At 45.9% G+C, this 16,692-nt stretch overlaps 1 long non-coding RNA gene across 2 annotated transcripts; it reads right to left on the bottom strand.

The window, feature by feature from the left end:
• Positions 1-6,401: 6,401 nt before the first annotated feature.
• Positions 6,402-16,272, bottom strand: LOC121468371 (uncharacterized). 2 transcript variants are annotated; one of them, XR_012053446.1, is made up of 4 exons: positions 13,438-16,272; positions 13,210-13,284; positions 10,367-10,446; positions 6,402-7,035 (listed from the first exon to the last, which is right to left on the bottom strand). It is a non-coding gene; the product is annotated as an uncharacterized lncRNA (long non-coding RNA). The 2 variants fall into 2 exon arrangements; XR_005978395.2 differs by lacking the exon at positions 13,438-16,272 and having other exon boundaries at positions 13,210-13,422.
• Between the last annotated feature and the right edge of the window lie 420 nt (positions 16,273-16,692).

Genomic DNA, 16,692 nt, shown 5'->3' with positions numbered 1-16,692 from the left:
CAAAAATAGGCTTAGATTAGCAACACAAAGGAAAGTTGTTCCTAGTTCAATAGGCCCATAATGCCTCAAGTCATCAGAGTAGAAATGCCACCTATAAATAAGCACAAAACCAAGGGGTAGATTTAATCATAAACAATATTTCTCAAGTTATCCATGATTGTGAGATGTTTGCTATTATCAAGCAAACCAAGCACGTAAAGCCCCTATGGTATGGTGGGCGGTACTCCAAATATAAAAATAGGGAAGTCTAGCAGCTTGACTACATCACACTGTCCCAGACATGCCAAAGTAAGCGCTATGTGCTCACAATAGTAGAAGCCAACACGGGATGGCTGAAGACCTACCCTATGCCTCACACTACAGCCCATAACACCATCTCAAGTCTTGAAAAACAAGTCCTTTGGAGGCATGGTACCCCTGAGAGGATTGAGTCAGACAATAAAACTTATTTCAAGAACAGCCTTATCAACACCTAAGCTAAAGAACATAGCATTGAGTGGGTGTACCATATCCCCTACCATGTGCCAACTACAAGCAAAGCAGAAAAGTACAATAGACTATTGAAAACCACCTTGAAAGCATTGGGTAGGAGATCTTTCAAAAAAAAAAAGAGCAACATCTAGCAAAGGCCACCTGGTTAGTTAACACCCAAAGTTCCACCAACCGAGCAGGCTCTGCCCAATCTAAGTCCCTACATACAGTAAACAAAATCCCAATAATACATGTCAGAAGTTTGTTAAGGAAGACAATTTTGATCAATTCTACCTCAAATACAGACAAACCCATCCGTAGGGTTGTCTTTGCTCAAAGACAAATTTACACATGATGAATAATGCAAAAAGATGAAACAACACAATATATACCACAGAAAGATCTGATTGTTGAGTGAGAACCATGTGTAAATATCACTATTTGATGAATGTTACTGCCATTGTCTATATATATATATATATATGTATAATATATGTATTTGTAGAGTTAGAATATATATTAGTTTTGGTAGTAAGCTAACGATATAGAGATAAGGGGTGGAATGCCTTGGGGTGACTTTATGATGCTTGTATCCCCATTCCTCTGTTTAGCCCAGAAAGAAGTTTTGCACCTTTAAAACTAGTTCTGAGAGCGAAGGCGGGGGGGGGGGCGGGGGAAGAGAGAAGAAGTGCAGAGTTTATTTTCAGAAACTGCACTCACTCCTTCAGATTCCGGCTCCTGGACTGTGCTGTCTGCAGCACGGACAGATGGCGGTAGAGACCTCTCCTTTGCTTTTAGTTAGCTTTTAGCTAGCTGAGGCAGAGAAGTTCTGTAGACTGTGGGTTTCCTTTTCTCTTAGAACTGTTTAAACCTGCTCTAGACTGAACACCCAAAAGAGCACCGGCAGCTCACACCTATAGTCCACTGGGGCCTGGCCTGGGTTGCGGCATTTCCAGTGCCAGAGAGACTGATAACAAACTTAGTGAGCCGAACTACAGCCCACGAAAGGGACTTTCTGAGTTTGTCATCTCTTTTGGAGCAGCAAAAACTTTTATTGTTTAATATTGTTCTTTTTTTTTTTTCCGCTGCTAAATGCTTTGCCTATTAAATAAACAATTTTTTCCCAATTTTCTCTTTAGCAATGTGGTAAAATGGATGGTGTTTTGCTGCTATTTCCCAAAAGCGTCTTCTGAGAAAGCTGCTTGGGCAAGTACATACAGTCACTCAATCCACACTCACACCACAGATAGGTCAGTGAAGTAAGAGGGAAAGGGTCTCTATAGAGTTCCAGCGAGGTTTATTATAGAGTCACACTGAAAGAGTCCAGACACAAAGGCGAACAAACAGTGCAGGGTCCTGGGTTAAGTATGGAGTCAGGGGCCTTCCAAAGATGCCAGGTGGGTTTTACCAAAATGCCCCAAGTGGCAAGGTTTAGATATCTTCTGGTAATTGTCGCTATTGAGCCCCACATGGCGCAAAGCACCAGGACTCACTCAGAAGGCTGTTTAGATCCCTTTATTGAAGCAACATGTTGCTTTTTATAGTTTTATAAGATGTTTACATTTACTTAATGAACACATACACTGCCCATTGGTCATAAAGAAGAAACAAAGCTTTCAATAGGTGAAAGGAGCCACGCCACTGTGTACCAAAGTCTAGATCTTTTTGCTTATACTTTTTTTTCTCTCTCTTTCTTTGCATTGTCATGGTGATAGCCTTGGTAAATTCCTTGAGAGAGATATGAGGCTTTCCTTATCTTCAAGAAGCTTTCGCTGGCTCACAAAAACAGCACAGAAATGTCTTTCCCACTGGTAATAGTATGTCAGCTAAAAGGGTGGCCAGAAGCATTTCCAACTGTTTCAGCAACTAGAGGATCAATTATTAAAGTATTTTTGGAACAAATCATTCAAAGATATGGGATTGTGAAAGCAATAGACTCAGGGGATCTCATTTTACAGGAAAAATTCTTCAAGGAGTTATGACTGCTTTAGGAATACAATGGAACCTCCATACCCCCCGGCACTCCCAGAATTCAGGTCGGGTTAAAAGAATGAATGGAGAAATAAAGAAACACCTCCTGAAGCTGGTGATAGAAACTAAGATGCCATGGGTATGGCTTTTGCCATTGGCTTTGGCAAGAATAAGGGCCAGACCCAGAGGAGATATTCAGTTATCTCCCTTTGAATTGATGTTTGGAATTCCTTACCCTTATAATTCTCAGCATAGTAGAGGAGTGGAAATAAGTGATGTGTATTTAAAACAATATGTGGACAGGATACTGTCTCTTGTGAAACCTCTTTGACAGGAAGCTCAGCTGGCACAGACCCTGCCTTTAGACTCTACTGTTCATAACATCCAACCAGAAGATTGGGTCCTAGTTAAGGGGTGAAAAAAAGCACCACTAGTGGCGAAGTGGCGTGGACCTTTTCAAGTGTTACTGACCACAGAAATAGCCATCAAGACAGCTGAACACCAGTGGACCCATCACACTCTGGTCAAGGTCTCTAAGGCCTCAGAAACTTGGACATCTCAGCTAGAGGAAAAGGACGGGAGGCCGCGACTGACACTCTGCAGTAGTGGACCGGAGCAGTAACCAGTGCGTCGACATTGGGGGAAGCGCCGTGTGCCTACCCACAGACTGTCTGCTGAAATAGTCTGTATGGGCATCCCTCCTTTTGGATTTCCAGTCATTGGGGGCTAATCCTCACTGTCATTGTTTTCTTTATGTTGTTTCTGCACCTTCACTCGCCACAGCTGGTGGGGAAGACAACATGAGAATTAGATTAGGAAATCAGGTTACACCATTAGAATGTTTTTCATAATAATCTTACCTTTATATTGTCAGTTAGGTTTGGGCCAGAGGCAGGAGAATTGTTTTTTTAGTCCTAGGAGAAATAGCAAAAACCTTTAACCTTAGCAATTGTTGGGTCAGCAGAAGGCCAGGAGGACCTGATGACAGGCCATGGGTGCCCAACATGCCTATCCCAGGTTGCCTCCAAACTGGTCAGGAATATGTTATGTAGGGTATATTAAACCGTTGTTCTTTTTTTGCTACCACAAGTTCAGGGAAATCCGTTAGGAATCAAGGTATATGATGATCTAATTAGAGAAAATATGTCAGTTGATGCATCCCTGGCTGGAGGGAGCACCCAAAAGTGGGGAACAGATAAATGGCCACCTGAGCGAATCATACAACATTATGGATCAGCCACCTGGAATTAAAATAAATTAATATCAGGTGCCAGAGAACACATTTATATTGGATAATTAGGTTACAAGCTCTCTTTGAAATAATAACCAACCAGACAGCTGCAGCTTTTGACCTTCTTGCTGACTCTTGCTCACTCAGATGAGGAATGCAATATGTCAGCATCGGATGGTATTAGATTATCTATTAGCAGAAGAAGGGGGAGTGTGTAGAAAATTAAATTACTTAAAATGCTGTTGACAAATAAATGACAATGGAAAAGTAGTGAAACAAATAACAAAGGGAATAAGAAACTTAGCTCATGTACCAGTCCAAACGTGGAAAGGATGGGAATGGAACATGTTTTCGTGGTTACCTTGTGGACTATGGGTTAAACAAATGCTTTTTTTCCTCTTATGTGCTGTAGCAACTCTCATCTTTTTACCGTTGTCCTGGTTTGGTATAAATTTTAGAAGGAAACCTCCAAAGGGATGTTTCCCTATAGGGCAGAATTCAGCAGCCTGTGCCCCCACCAATTCAGGAAAAAAATCTCCTTGGAGACAAGTGGAAAAAAACTGTTTATTTAACAAGCAAAGTATTCACAAGCATGGGAAATGAATAATATAAAACAATAAAACCTCTCACTGTTCTGAAGAGATGTCAAATTCAGAGAGAGTCTTTCTGTGGGCATGACTCAGTCTTTCAGTTGCTCTGGGGCTCATGCCCAGGGTGCAGCTTGGGGGGCCCCTGGGAGATTCTCCTGATGTTCTGGACTGGAGAGAAGCTGAATAGTCTCAGAAGAAGGCGGCACAGTCCAGGGAAAACCCTTCTTGTCATAGCTAATAAGGAAAACCAGTGAATAAAAGCAAAGAAAAACTCCCCATCGCTCTCTCTCTGCAAAAGCCGAGAATTCCAAGAGCACTGATACCCTTATCTCTCTCTTGCTGTCCGGGCTAGGCAACACAGTCCATGAGACAGGAATTCCAGGGGAGTAAAGTGAAGATTCTGCAGGCAAATTGCGCACTGCTTCTCCCCCCTCTTCACGCTGTTTGTCTGGGCCTAGCGTAAAACTACAGGACCCATTTCTGAGCAAAAAGACAATGGGGATACCAGCATCATAAAGTTACCCCGGTGAAATATCTACCCCCCGCAGCCCCCCAAAGTTACCAGACTAGCCCAGATCTGGGAGGCCTTGGGGGGAAGTATTTCAGGAGCAAGGCAAAAAATTCCAAAAGCGGCTCCAACCCCCAATGTGGTCCAAGATGTTTATTCCAGGGAAGGAAGAGGGAAAGAGAGCGAACAAGGAAGGGACAGAGCCTTATCTAGGTTCTGTATAGGGAAGGATACTTGTCTCCCAGCCAATTGGGCCAAGACAGGAAGGAAGGGTTAAACTAACATGGTCACAGCTACAGGGGTCTCTGGGGAGGGAAAAACCATTCCCCAGAGCAATACAACATCTCCCCCTTATTTGTTTAACAAGGTTACAAGAAATCATTAGGTTCATTTTGACAGTGAGTGTGGGTTTTCCTACCACCTACAATTGGTGGCATAGTCAGACCTCTTTAGGTTTGCCAACTCTATGTGGTTGATTTCTGAGGTAGAAGGTATGAGACCTTTGATAGCTTTGAAAATCAAGCAACGTAGGATCCTGAATGCTATGGTTACAAAGAACAGAATAACAAGGACTAACAAAATTGATCTAACTACAGATGTCCACCACCCCGTGAATCCCCAGCCCTTGAACAGTTCTGTAAACCAATCTTCAGACTCTTGCTTCACTTGTCCAATCAGGCTGTTCATGCTTCGAAGGGCAGCATGGACGTTTGGAGCTTTTGAAGTCAGGTCCATGCAGCAAAGTCCTTCAAATTCCTTGCATTCATGTCCATGCAGTAGCAAAAGGAAATCTATTGCAGCACGATTCTGCAGCGTGGCCTGTCTGGTAATTTCCTCGTCTTCTAGGAGGGAGCTGATGGCAGCAGATGTTAAGTTTGCCTGTTTGACTACCCAGCACTCTAGGTGGCCCAATTCACCTAGAGCTTTGGCTGCTGCGACCCACGGAAGAAACAGGGACACAGCAACTCTTTTTGACTTGGCCCAATGAAAAATTTCTGAGTTACAATTTTGGTCAAATTTGTCAGCACTCCTTTTTTGAATTTTTTTTGGTTTTGTGAGTCCATTCACCAATTAGAGTTTGGTTGGGTGTCAATACGGACAACCGCCCTATGGTACATGGCCCTCCTAAAAGCCGAGAAGAAATTCCTGCCCATGTCTGATCCCCACAAATCAAGAACAATCCCTTAGGGAGGCTTTTGGGACTTGAGTGAGATGGATTGTCTGCCCCAATATGGCTTGTATTCTGACACCACCTTCTTGCAATAAACTCCCCATGATACTGTTTTATGATGTGGTACTTGTTAGTGCTAGGTTTTGGGAGAACAGAAAAATGTATGCAGTAAGCTGCAGGGGAAAAACCAAATAGATCTAAGTCTTGGAGTTCCTGAGCTATCTTGGGCAAACTTCGCAACCACTGCTAAGGATTTCATCATCACCACAGCTTGCTTCTGATGATCTTTGTGTGGTCGGGGGGGGGTGTGTGTTGCGTCGCGGTTGGCACCCTCTCACCGTGACACCCCGAGCGGTGGCGTGCTGGGCGGCGAGGGAAGAGGAGGGGGGAGGCCGATCCCCCTGTGAAGCTCTGCAGTCCCAGTTATTGGCAAGGGGACAGATGGAGGCGACACGGGACTTGGGGGTGAACAGGATGGGTTTATTTAGCGTGGCCCAAGACACTTTGGGGGGGGCAGACAAAGGTTTTATACAAGAACTCAGGAGGAGGGGTATAGGAACAGTAACTAATAGGGGAATAGCAGGGGAGGAGTTTAGGGCAGGACTAACATATCATAAACTTATCAGGGAAAACAAGGGAGTAGAGTAACACAAAGTAACAAATAGGGTGTTGAGCCTCACTAAATAGACAGGGACTATCCTGGGGAAAGGGGCAGGGAAAGGGAGGATTCACATCTTGGAGAGAAGGGGGTTAGAAATGAGCTGGGGGGGGGGGGTATGAACAGACACTGAAAGAATAAAAAACAGGCCACCACAGGTGTGTGATTCCGGAATTTCGTTGGACCTATATTTGTCCAAACCTGCTGGAAATTCTCCAGCCTGCAATGGAATTCCTACCAGACAGGTGGACATAGGATTCTTTGCTGCTGCAGTGGACAAGCATATGTTTTCCTGCTGAAGAGTCTGTGCCAGGGTCACCCAGACGTTTTGATGTGGCTGAGGGATGATCCATGCAGCTGCCAGACAGTTCAGCATTAGCAAGATGACAACTTGCATGGGGTTCATCACAGGGTTGAGTGGGAAGTAGGTTTTCTCTAAAAAGGAAAAACAAGCATTTTTAAAACATTTTAAAAGTTTCTGGTTTTGCCAGAAGGACTTCACACCTAGGAAAATTCTCTTTCTTCCATCCGGCGGCGTCTTCTCTTTGAAGCATCGGCTACTTTCTTTTCATCCCCTTCTTCTTGAGCTGGATTTTTGGGGACAAAAGGTTTCACCCACTTCTGGGGAATCCACCGAGCGCCTGAGGGAGTAGCCACAAACACATAGCCACGACCCTAGGTCACGAGCTCGTAGGGCCCTTTGGTTTCCCAAGTTTCTGGATCCCTAATCAAGACCGGTGGACGCTGAGACAATTTGAACTGATTGCCCCTGTTAAAATGACGTAGCACTGGTGGACTCATGTTTTCAAACGAACAGTTCAGAAAATTGATGGCAAACATGGTTTTACAGAGCTTCTGCTGTGGAGACATCCACACAGTTGAACTGCTCTGTCTAGCCAAGACCTGCTTGAGCGTCTGGTGTGCACGCTTGACCACAGCTTGACCTGTGGGGGAGTGAGGGATGCCAGTCTTATGTTCCACTCCCCACTGCTGGACAAATTCCAGGAACTCCTTGGACGCATACACGGGGATGTTATCAGTTTTGATTGTTTTTGGGATCCCCAACACTGAAAAAGCTTGCACTAGATGCTTCTTGGCATGCTCAGACTTTTCTCCTGCATGGGCAGAGGCATACACTGAGCCTGAATATGTGTCAATGCTTACATGAACATATTTGAGGCGACCAAGACTAGGAATGTGTGTGATGTCTCTCTGCCACACCTCACAGCTGTCAAGGCCCTGGGGATTAACCCCGATGGCATGACCTGGAGCTGGCAGTTGGGACAGGTGGCCACAATGGCTCGAGCCTGACTCCGTGTTAACTGGGAACTGTTGGATCAGACCTGGCACATTTTGATGGTAATGTTGGTGACTCAGCTTTGCCTGTTGGAAGAAGTCAGGGAGACATGCTTTTTCAACTGGTGCAGCAAGGGAGTCTGCTTGGCGATTCCCCTCTGCAATCTCACCTGGCAGATCAGCGTGTGACCTCACATGCATCACAAAGAAAGGATGCGCTCAGTGAGAAATTAAATAAATCAGCTTTGAGAGCAATCTGAAGAGATGTTCCTTCTCTATTTCTTTGAGCACGGCCTGTTCCACTCTGGACACTACTCCCGCCATGTAGGCAGTCTGTTACCAAATTAATTGGTTCCAAGAACCTCTCAAAAGCTCTTACCACTGCAGCCAGTTCAGCCACCTGGGGGGATCCCTCCACAAACTCAACATCAGCTTCCCAATGCTGAGTCTGTGGATTTCTCCAAGTCATCACTGACTTGTGGGAAGCCCCTGATGCATCCGTGAACACTGTGAGAGCCTTGAGTGGTCTCCGACTCCTCTTGTCTCGAGGAATGAGGTGGAGTTCCTCATTGAACAATTTGTGAGACGGGGCATGGACTGATATTTGTCCCCTGTAGCTCTCCAGAGATAATTGGAGACTGGCACTGCTCTGGAGCAAATGTTCAAACATCTCTTTGGTCACCCTCTCAAGAGTGTTCCTTCCCTCTTCAGAAAGTCTGACTAGAAGGTGAATGCATGCAAAGTCACAACCAGACAATTCACACAATCTCATCCTGGCCTTCCGAATCATCTGAGCTATTAACTCTTGTGGCTCAGTGATGGTCTTGGATCTTTGGTGGGAGAGAAAAATCCACTTTATGATCAATACTGAATCCTTCTGCCCCTCGATCCATTGGAAAATCAAACCATGCAAATGTGGCAGCTTTCCTAGAACAATGAAATGAAAAGGCATGTTTGACTCACACTGATGTGCCTGCCTCTCTGACAAGGCCTTCTGCACCTTTTCGATTGCTGTCTTTGCCTCTTGAGTCAGTTCCCTGGGAGAGGCCAGCTCCCTCTCCCGCTGCAATAAATTGAAGAAAGGGTCTAGATCCACATTTGTGAGGCCTAGCCAGGGCCTTACCCAATTCAAAGACCCACACAAAGAGCAGAGGTCTGCTAGCATTTTGGGATTGCAATCAATTTCCTATTTCTGTGGAACAATGGTCTTTGCAGTGATTTTCAAACTGAGGTATTTCCAAGGTGGCATCCTTTGAACTTTGTCTTCCTGCAATTGAAATCCAGCAGAGGTTAAAAGCTTAGCCACTAGGCCAGGTGTCTGGTGGAGTATAGAGTCATTGGGGGCACACACAAGCACATCATCCATGTAGTGAAGGATGATGGCGTCCTTTCTCTCCGCGTGTACTGGAGATAGTAATGAGGTTATGGTTTGTTGGCATATGAAAGGACTCGATTTAAGACTTTGAGGCAAGAACTTCCAGTGATAGCGTTTTACTGGGGCTTCTTGATTGATGGTGGGAACTGAGAATGCGAACCTTGGGGCATCTTCAGGGTGCAATGGAATTTGGAAGAAACAGTCCTTTATATCTAATACAGCTAATTGCCAATCTCGAGGGAGCATTGTTGGACTAGGTATCCCTGGTTGGAGTGGTCCCATGTCCTCTATAATTTTGTTTATTTCTCAGAGGTCATGGGGCAACATCCACTTGTCCTTCCCTGGTTTCTTTATTACAAAGACTGGGAAATTCCAAGGGCTATCTGTCTCTTTTATGTGTCCTTGAGCCAATTGTTCCTCCACAAGCTCCTCAAGTGCCTTGAGTTTCTCACTACTCAAAGGTCACTGTGCTATCCACCTTGGGATGTTAGCCAACCACTTTAACTTGTGAGTAGGGCACTCCACAGTGGCTACTTCCAAAAATCCTGGGGTGTCTTAGGAATGACAAATTGGAATCCCCACTGGGACATGGTGTCTCTCTCCCACAGGGGGGCCTTATAGTCTGCAACAAATGGACAAACACCTGCCAATTTCCCATCAGGTCCCTCAATTTCCCCAATGTTTTTTGAAATCTTTGCCAATGCGGTTGCTCCTATGCCCTGAAGTTTGCCAGCCACAGGCTGCAATTCCCAATGTGATGGCCACATGGTCTTAGGTATTACCGTGATGTCTGCACCCATGTCTAACACCCCCTCCACATGGAGGCTCTCTGACCCATGTGCTAGGTTGCATGCCATCAAGGGTTTATCCTCTCCCACCACCTCTTCCCAGTAGATTTCCGGTGATTTTCCTTCTGCTGTGATTTTTGCTGGAACAGAAATGGCCTGGGCCAGAATTTTTCCATTTCTAGGTAAAATGGTGCGTGCATGCAGCATGCCAACAACATAAGGCCTGTTATCTTTCCCTCAGTGGACATGAGAGCTACCTCAATCTCTGAAGGTGTGTGTGCTGTGTCCCCAATAACAAAATACTCACTGTCCAGTCCCATGTGGTAAACCATCAGGTCCTGTGAGATGTTTGACAGGTCCACTGTAATGACTTCTCAGTCAGTAGATCTGAAATGAAAACCTTTGGTAGTCACAAGCCAAAATTGGCCTAGCAGCTGCCAAACCTTGTTAGTTGAACATTTGACATTTTTATTTTTCTGCCTCCTACCACCATGGGTCCCGTCCTCCCCCTTATTTGTTGAGAGAGAGATATTTGCCCATGTGGGTCCCACTGTATTTATATCTTTGCACCTAGTTGTAGTAAAAGCAGGTATGCACTGTAAATTCAGGTTTTTTGTTTGTTGAACTTTTTCTGTTTCTGGTTTAGGGGGCAGGTTCTGGCGAAATGTCCTGGTTTCTTGCAACAGAGGCAGATGATGTGCTGCAGCGGGTCTGGTGACATTGGTTTCCTCCTTGGATCTGGTGCCGCAGTTGCTGCAGGCTGTGGGTGTGCTGATCCTGTATTTCTGTCAGGAGTACTGAATAGTTCTGCTTTTCTGGTACAGGCTTCTATCATATGTGAAAGACTAAGTGTTGGGTCACGGGGAAGGCTGAGGATAATTCTACGACAGGTCTCATTAGCATTCCTCTGAGCCATTTCTTTAATCAATTCTGCCTGCACCACTGGATCTTGTACTTGTCTTTCCACTTGTGTTCTTAGGCAGTCCACAAACTGTAAGAAATTCTCTGAAGGAAACTGTTTATGCTAAGATAACTGCCCTTAGCTTCAATTGTTGGTAGCTGATAAAATATTTTTTCTGCAACATTACAGACCTTATCTAAAACTTAGATAACACTCAAGTTTGTTTTTCTGGACACTGCCAGTCACCTTCACCGCACAGGTGGTCTTTTGAAATAGAATTACCATCATTGTCCTGTGCTTCGCCAGGAGTTTGTTGACTCTCCTGTAATACTACTGTTAAAGCCATTTTCCATCTGCCTTCCCGCAGATCATATTCTGAAGGAGTTAACAGGCATCTAAACAAATCTTTGATATCCCTGGGTACCATCTCATTTGAATTAAAGGTTGCCCTTATCATCCCTTTGAAAACCTCGCTCGATCTCCCAAATTCTCTCTGTGTTTTGTGGATGTCTGTTTTATCTCTAAGGGTAACGGTTGGTAAGCCCTAGTACCGTTTCTCCTACCAAAATATATAACAGGTGCTACAGAGGGTATGGCTTCATAAGCATTTTTCTGAGTTGCTAAAAATTCTGCTGCTCTTCCAGTGCCCAAAGAGGCAGGAGGCATACCCTCCCCCACCCCTTGAGGTCATGCAAGATGCAGCTCTGTACCCCGTTCCTGGGTGTTATGAACTAAACAGCCTTGCTGGGACACTTGGCTTGGGCTAAGTACTGACATTGAAATGTTAATTAGCTAATTGCTCCTGGGAATCACCTACACTCCCACCCACACTAGGACCAGGATGCAAAATAATCCAGTGGAATCATGGAAGAGGGTTTTGGGGATGAAAAACACCCCTAAATGGAAAAGATGGGCACAGTGGAGGGGGCTGGATGGGTGTGCTGGTTAGGGAAAAGGGAGCCCCATCCCTAGTCTGTGTCTGACCTGTCACCATAACCTGCAGAGGACTGGACTGGACTGGGCTGTGGGAAGCAGGAGCAAAGCAGACACACACTTCCTGGTGTTACCAGGAGGGAAGGAGAGGGATAGCTGCTGCTGGACTTCGGCAGCAGGCTCTGCACATCCCCTCCCCCTTCGGATACCAGAGTGCCAGGAGGAAAGGAGAGAGGACGGTCTGCTGGGACTTCAGCAACAGACTGCACACCTCTTCACCTCCAGTTACCAATGTGCCACGGGGACTCCAGGAACAGACACTGCACGCTGGCTACCGGAAAAGCTACAACAGCGGGGGTGAGCTCTGTGTCGAGCCCCCTGCCGAGCTGACTTTTTAATAAAGAGCTGAACATTAATAAAGGCATAGACCCTGTTCATTTCACTGGGGACCTGAGGGAGGCTGCTCCCCTGTTCCTGTGGCAACTCGGAGGGAGGCACAGGCAGGAAGGATGGGGCGGGACTGCAGAAGGCACGAAGGGATTAGGGATATGGAGTCGGGGAGGGGATTGGGGGGAAGGAGGGATTATGGGAAGGAGAAAGAAGCACATGGCATCCTCCATTGCTCTGCAGCATGTGTTCTGCAGTTCTCAGGGACCCTGCCAAAACGCCAGGGCTCTGGGAGGAGAGCATTTCATTTTTGGAGCAGTCAAGACTGTATTCTTGAGAAGAAACAGGTGTGATAGAAGGGTACAGGGAGGATGGTCCGATTTCAGGACCAGGATACTGTGGAAGTACAGGGGAATCGGGAAAAGGATTATTTGGACACTTGTCTGTGGCTGTGTGCTTTTTTCTGCTTCTAAAAGCTGTTTTCGAGTTTTTAAAATTATTGGAATAAATAGAGAAGCTTTATGATCTCCATTTTCCACTTTTAAGGTTAGTAACTGTCCAATTTTATCCCAAAATGAAACTGAATTCATATCTGGAAGGGTATAATTTGGTAATTCAACTGTCAGCCAGCAGAGAAAGCGAACTAGGAGCTTATTTGGGAATGTAACATTAATTAAAATATTGTTAAGGTGTTTTAATCTACTCTTTTGCTGGACAGATAACTCTGCACCCATTTTTAAACGCTATCTGTCAAAAATCTACCTCCAGACACAATGCAGCATGAAATCCCCGCTTGCACAGACAGCACAGGGAGTGGGGGGCGGGGGGGGGGGGGGAAGGAGAAGCCGCGGAAGGGTGGCTGCCGCCACTTTTTCTCGGCTCCCCAGGAGCACAGGGGGTTATCCCGCCACCTTCCTGGCTTTAGGTACCTGTCCTTCGCTGTCTTCACCCCCGAAACGCGGGCTTAGTCAGTCGGGGTGGCTCCGCTGCCACAGAGCGCCAATCTGCAGAAAAACTCACACAAGCACGCTCGTTGTTACAAACTGTGACTGCTGGGTCCTACCTTACTGCAGTTGCAGTTTCCACGGTCGCGATGGTAACACCTCCCCTGCAGCTAGGGGTTTTTCCCGGGATAAACCGCACACGAGGGGTCTTACCGCTTCTTTTGGACCGTGGCTGTCGTGTGTAGCAGTGTCAGGATTTCGTGGTCCGGGCCGACTCGTCTGAGGTGCTGAGGCAAGTTCCCGACCCTCTCCCGTCATTCAAAGCCACCCAAAAAGCAGCTAATAAGCAACAAGGTAGTTGAACTTCCCAAAGAGCTTTTGAGACCCTCAAATAAGGGCTCCATCTTTTGCGTGGGCTTTTAATATTTCATTAAAAACCACGTTCGGAGCCAACTGAAATATCTATCCCCTGAAGCCCCCCAAAGTTACCAGACTAGCCCAGATCTGGGAGGCCTTGGGGAAGTATTTCAGGAGCAAGGCAAAAGATTCCAAAAGAGGCTCCAACCCCCGATGTGGTCCAAGATGTTTATTCCAGGGGAGGAAGAGGGAAAGAGAGTGAACAAGCAAGGGACAGAGCCTTATCTAGGTTCTGTACAGAAAAGGATACTTGACTCCCAGCCAATTGGGTCAAGAAAGGAAGGAAGGGCTAAAATAATATGGTCATATCTACAGGGGTCTCTGGGGAGGGAAATACCATTCCCCAGAGCAATACAACACCCTGGGACATGTATCCCTGTTGCAGCAGATACCCCAGTCATTCAAGTTACAGCTAAATCAGACAGTAAACCTAAGCTAGCAGCTAAACCAGTGAGCCTAAGCAACTGGAAGTCATTACCATGGGAAAGAAGCACAAAACCAAAACCAATCGGCCAGTGGACGATGATGATCCGGGGGAAGAACCCTCAAAGCCAGCTCCAGCAACTGACTCAAAATCAGAAGTCACTATTGAGTCCATTTCCCTGAAGGACCTTCGTGGCCTAAGAAAGGATTAGACTCGATGACCTGGTGAATCTATAATAAGTTGGTTAGTTCGTCTTTGGGACGCTGCAGGCGAAGCTACAATTCTGGACGGTACTGAAGTGAGGCATTTGGAATCCCTGTCATGTGATCTGGTCATCGAGCAGGGAATGGTAAGGGGCGCTGACCCTCACAGTCTCTGTGCACAGATCTTGGGAAGTGTGGGACAAAGATATCTGTGTGCAGAGGTTCTCTACATGCAGCAAACCCAGTGGAAGACCATAGAACAAGGGATCCAATGCTTGAGAGAAATGGTGGTGGCAGAGATTGTTTTCTCAGAAGACCCAACAATGCCTAAGAATCCAGACTTGGTAACATGTACACCCATAATGTGGTGAAAACTTGTACGATTTGGGCCACAAGAATACGCTTCTGTTTTAGGAATGATGAAGTGGGATGAAAGAAAAAAGACCATGCTTGATATGGCAAAGAAGCTCTGAGCATATGCAGATACCATGCATGGCCCAACACATGCAAGAATGGCAGCTGTGGAAACATGTCTGCAAAAATTAGAAGATAACATAGAGGAGAATCACTAGAAAGTCAAAGAAGACATTAAGGAGGACCTTCTCCAATCTCGGCAGTACAGATCAGAGGTTCTGGAGCCAAACGCAGGCATTCCCCAGATAGGGAGAGAATGTACACCCCATGAGGTGAGCTGTGGTTCTTCCTGTGTGGTTGTAGGAAAAACATAAGGAGATAGGATGGAAGACCCACTCTGCTCTGGCACAACAGGTGCATAAATTAAAGGAGAGCATGACTCAGAGAGGAAGTTCCACCAAAAAGGAAGCAGCGCCAGTTGCCCATTAGCCAAACTTCCAGGTATGGTGATGATGACATTTCTGTTCCCACTGAAGGAACCTCTAAGACGTATACCCAGGGAAGGAAGGAAGGATAACCAGGCTTAGAAGGTCCCTGCCTCTAGCCAGGTAGAGGCTAGGGAAAACCGTGTTTTTTGGACTGTGTGGATTTGTTGGCCTGGCACATCAGAACCACAAAAATATGCTTGGTCAACACTGGTGCACAATGCACACTAATCCCATCGAGACTTGTAGGGGCAGAATCTGTTTCTATTGCTGGCATGACAGGGGGATCACAGGATTTCACCTTAGTGGTAGTTGATGTAAGCCTGACTAGAAATTAGTGGAACAAACACCCTATTGTGACTGGACCAGAAGCCCCATGTATTTTTGGCATAGACTTCCTCTGAAGTGGGTATTTCAAAGACCCAAAGGGACTCAGGTGGGCGTTTGGGATAGCTGCTATAGAGATAGAGGGCATTTAGCAATTGAACACCTTGCCTAGACTATCAGAAAACCCAGCTGCAGTAGGCCTTCTGAAAGGGAAGGAGCAACAAGTACCAATTGCCTCTTTGACGGTGCATCGCCAACAGTATAGAACAACTCAAGATGCTGTGATTCCAAATCACAAGATGATTTGTGAGTTGGAAAGCCAAGGGGTGGTCAGCAAAACCCACACACCCTTCAACAGTCCCATTTGGACTGTGCGTAAATCTGAAGGAGAATGGAAATTGACTGTGGACTATCATGTCTCAAATGAAGTTGTCGCTATAGGACACGAGAAAGCACAATGCGAGCCACCTGCCACTTTGCAAGGTAAAAGAGAAAGTTTATTTTCTGACTCCAACTTTTCCAAAGGTGAAAGTGGATTGGAGAGTGAATGGGCCACCTCTCCAAAGACATTGGACAAACCACTAGTACATCAAGTCTCTCCACCCCCATGAAGGAATGCAAAACAACACGTTATTTACAGAAACTGTGTGGGAAAGTTTCCCAATAGAATGTAAACTCAGAAGGCTTTAGAAAAACTCAAGAATCAGGGCGACATGAAGTGACTCCACCATTGAGCACTGCTGTGCTAGACTTGTTGGAGCTCCAGTATGAGCTGGAGTCCAAGGCAGCGAAGTGGCATGCCACTATTGATATTGCCAATGAATTTTTCTTCATTCCTTTGACAGCAGAATGCAGGCCTCAGTTTCGCTTCACTTGGAGGGCCGTGCAGTACACCTAGAATCGACTACCCCAAGGGTGAAAGCACAGTCCTACCATCTACCATGGACTGATCCAGACTGCACTAGAAAAGGGTGAGGCTCCAGAACATCTGCAGTACATCGATGACATCATTGTGTGAGGGAACATGGCAGCAGAAATGTTTGAGAAAGGAGAGAAAATCATCCAGATCCTCCTGAAAGCCGATTTCGCCATCAAGAGCAAAGTTAAGGGACCTGCTCGAGAGATCCAATTCATGGGATTGAAGTGGCAAGATAGACGGCATCAGATTCCCACTGATGTCATTAATAAGATCACAGCACTGTCTCCACTAACCAACAAGAAGGAAACACAAGCTTTCCTATGTGCCATAGGCTTTTGG

This window comes from Taeniopygia guttata, chromosome W (assembly GCF_048771995.1).
Source record: "Taeniopygia guttata chromosome W, bTaeGut7.mat, whole genome shotgun sequence".
NCBI lineage: Eukaryota > Metazoa > Chordata > Aves > Passeriformes > Estrildidae > Taeniopygia > Taeniopygia guttata.
The sequence above is the reverse complement of the archived record's forward strand: the minus strand, read 5'-3'. Positions and strand labels throughout refer to the sequence as shown.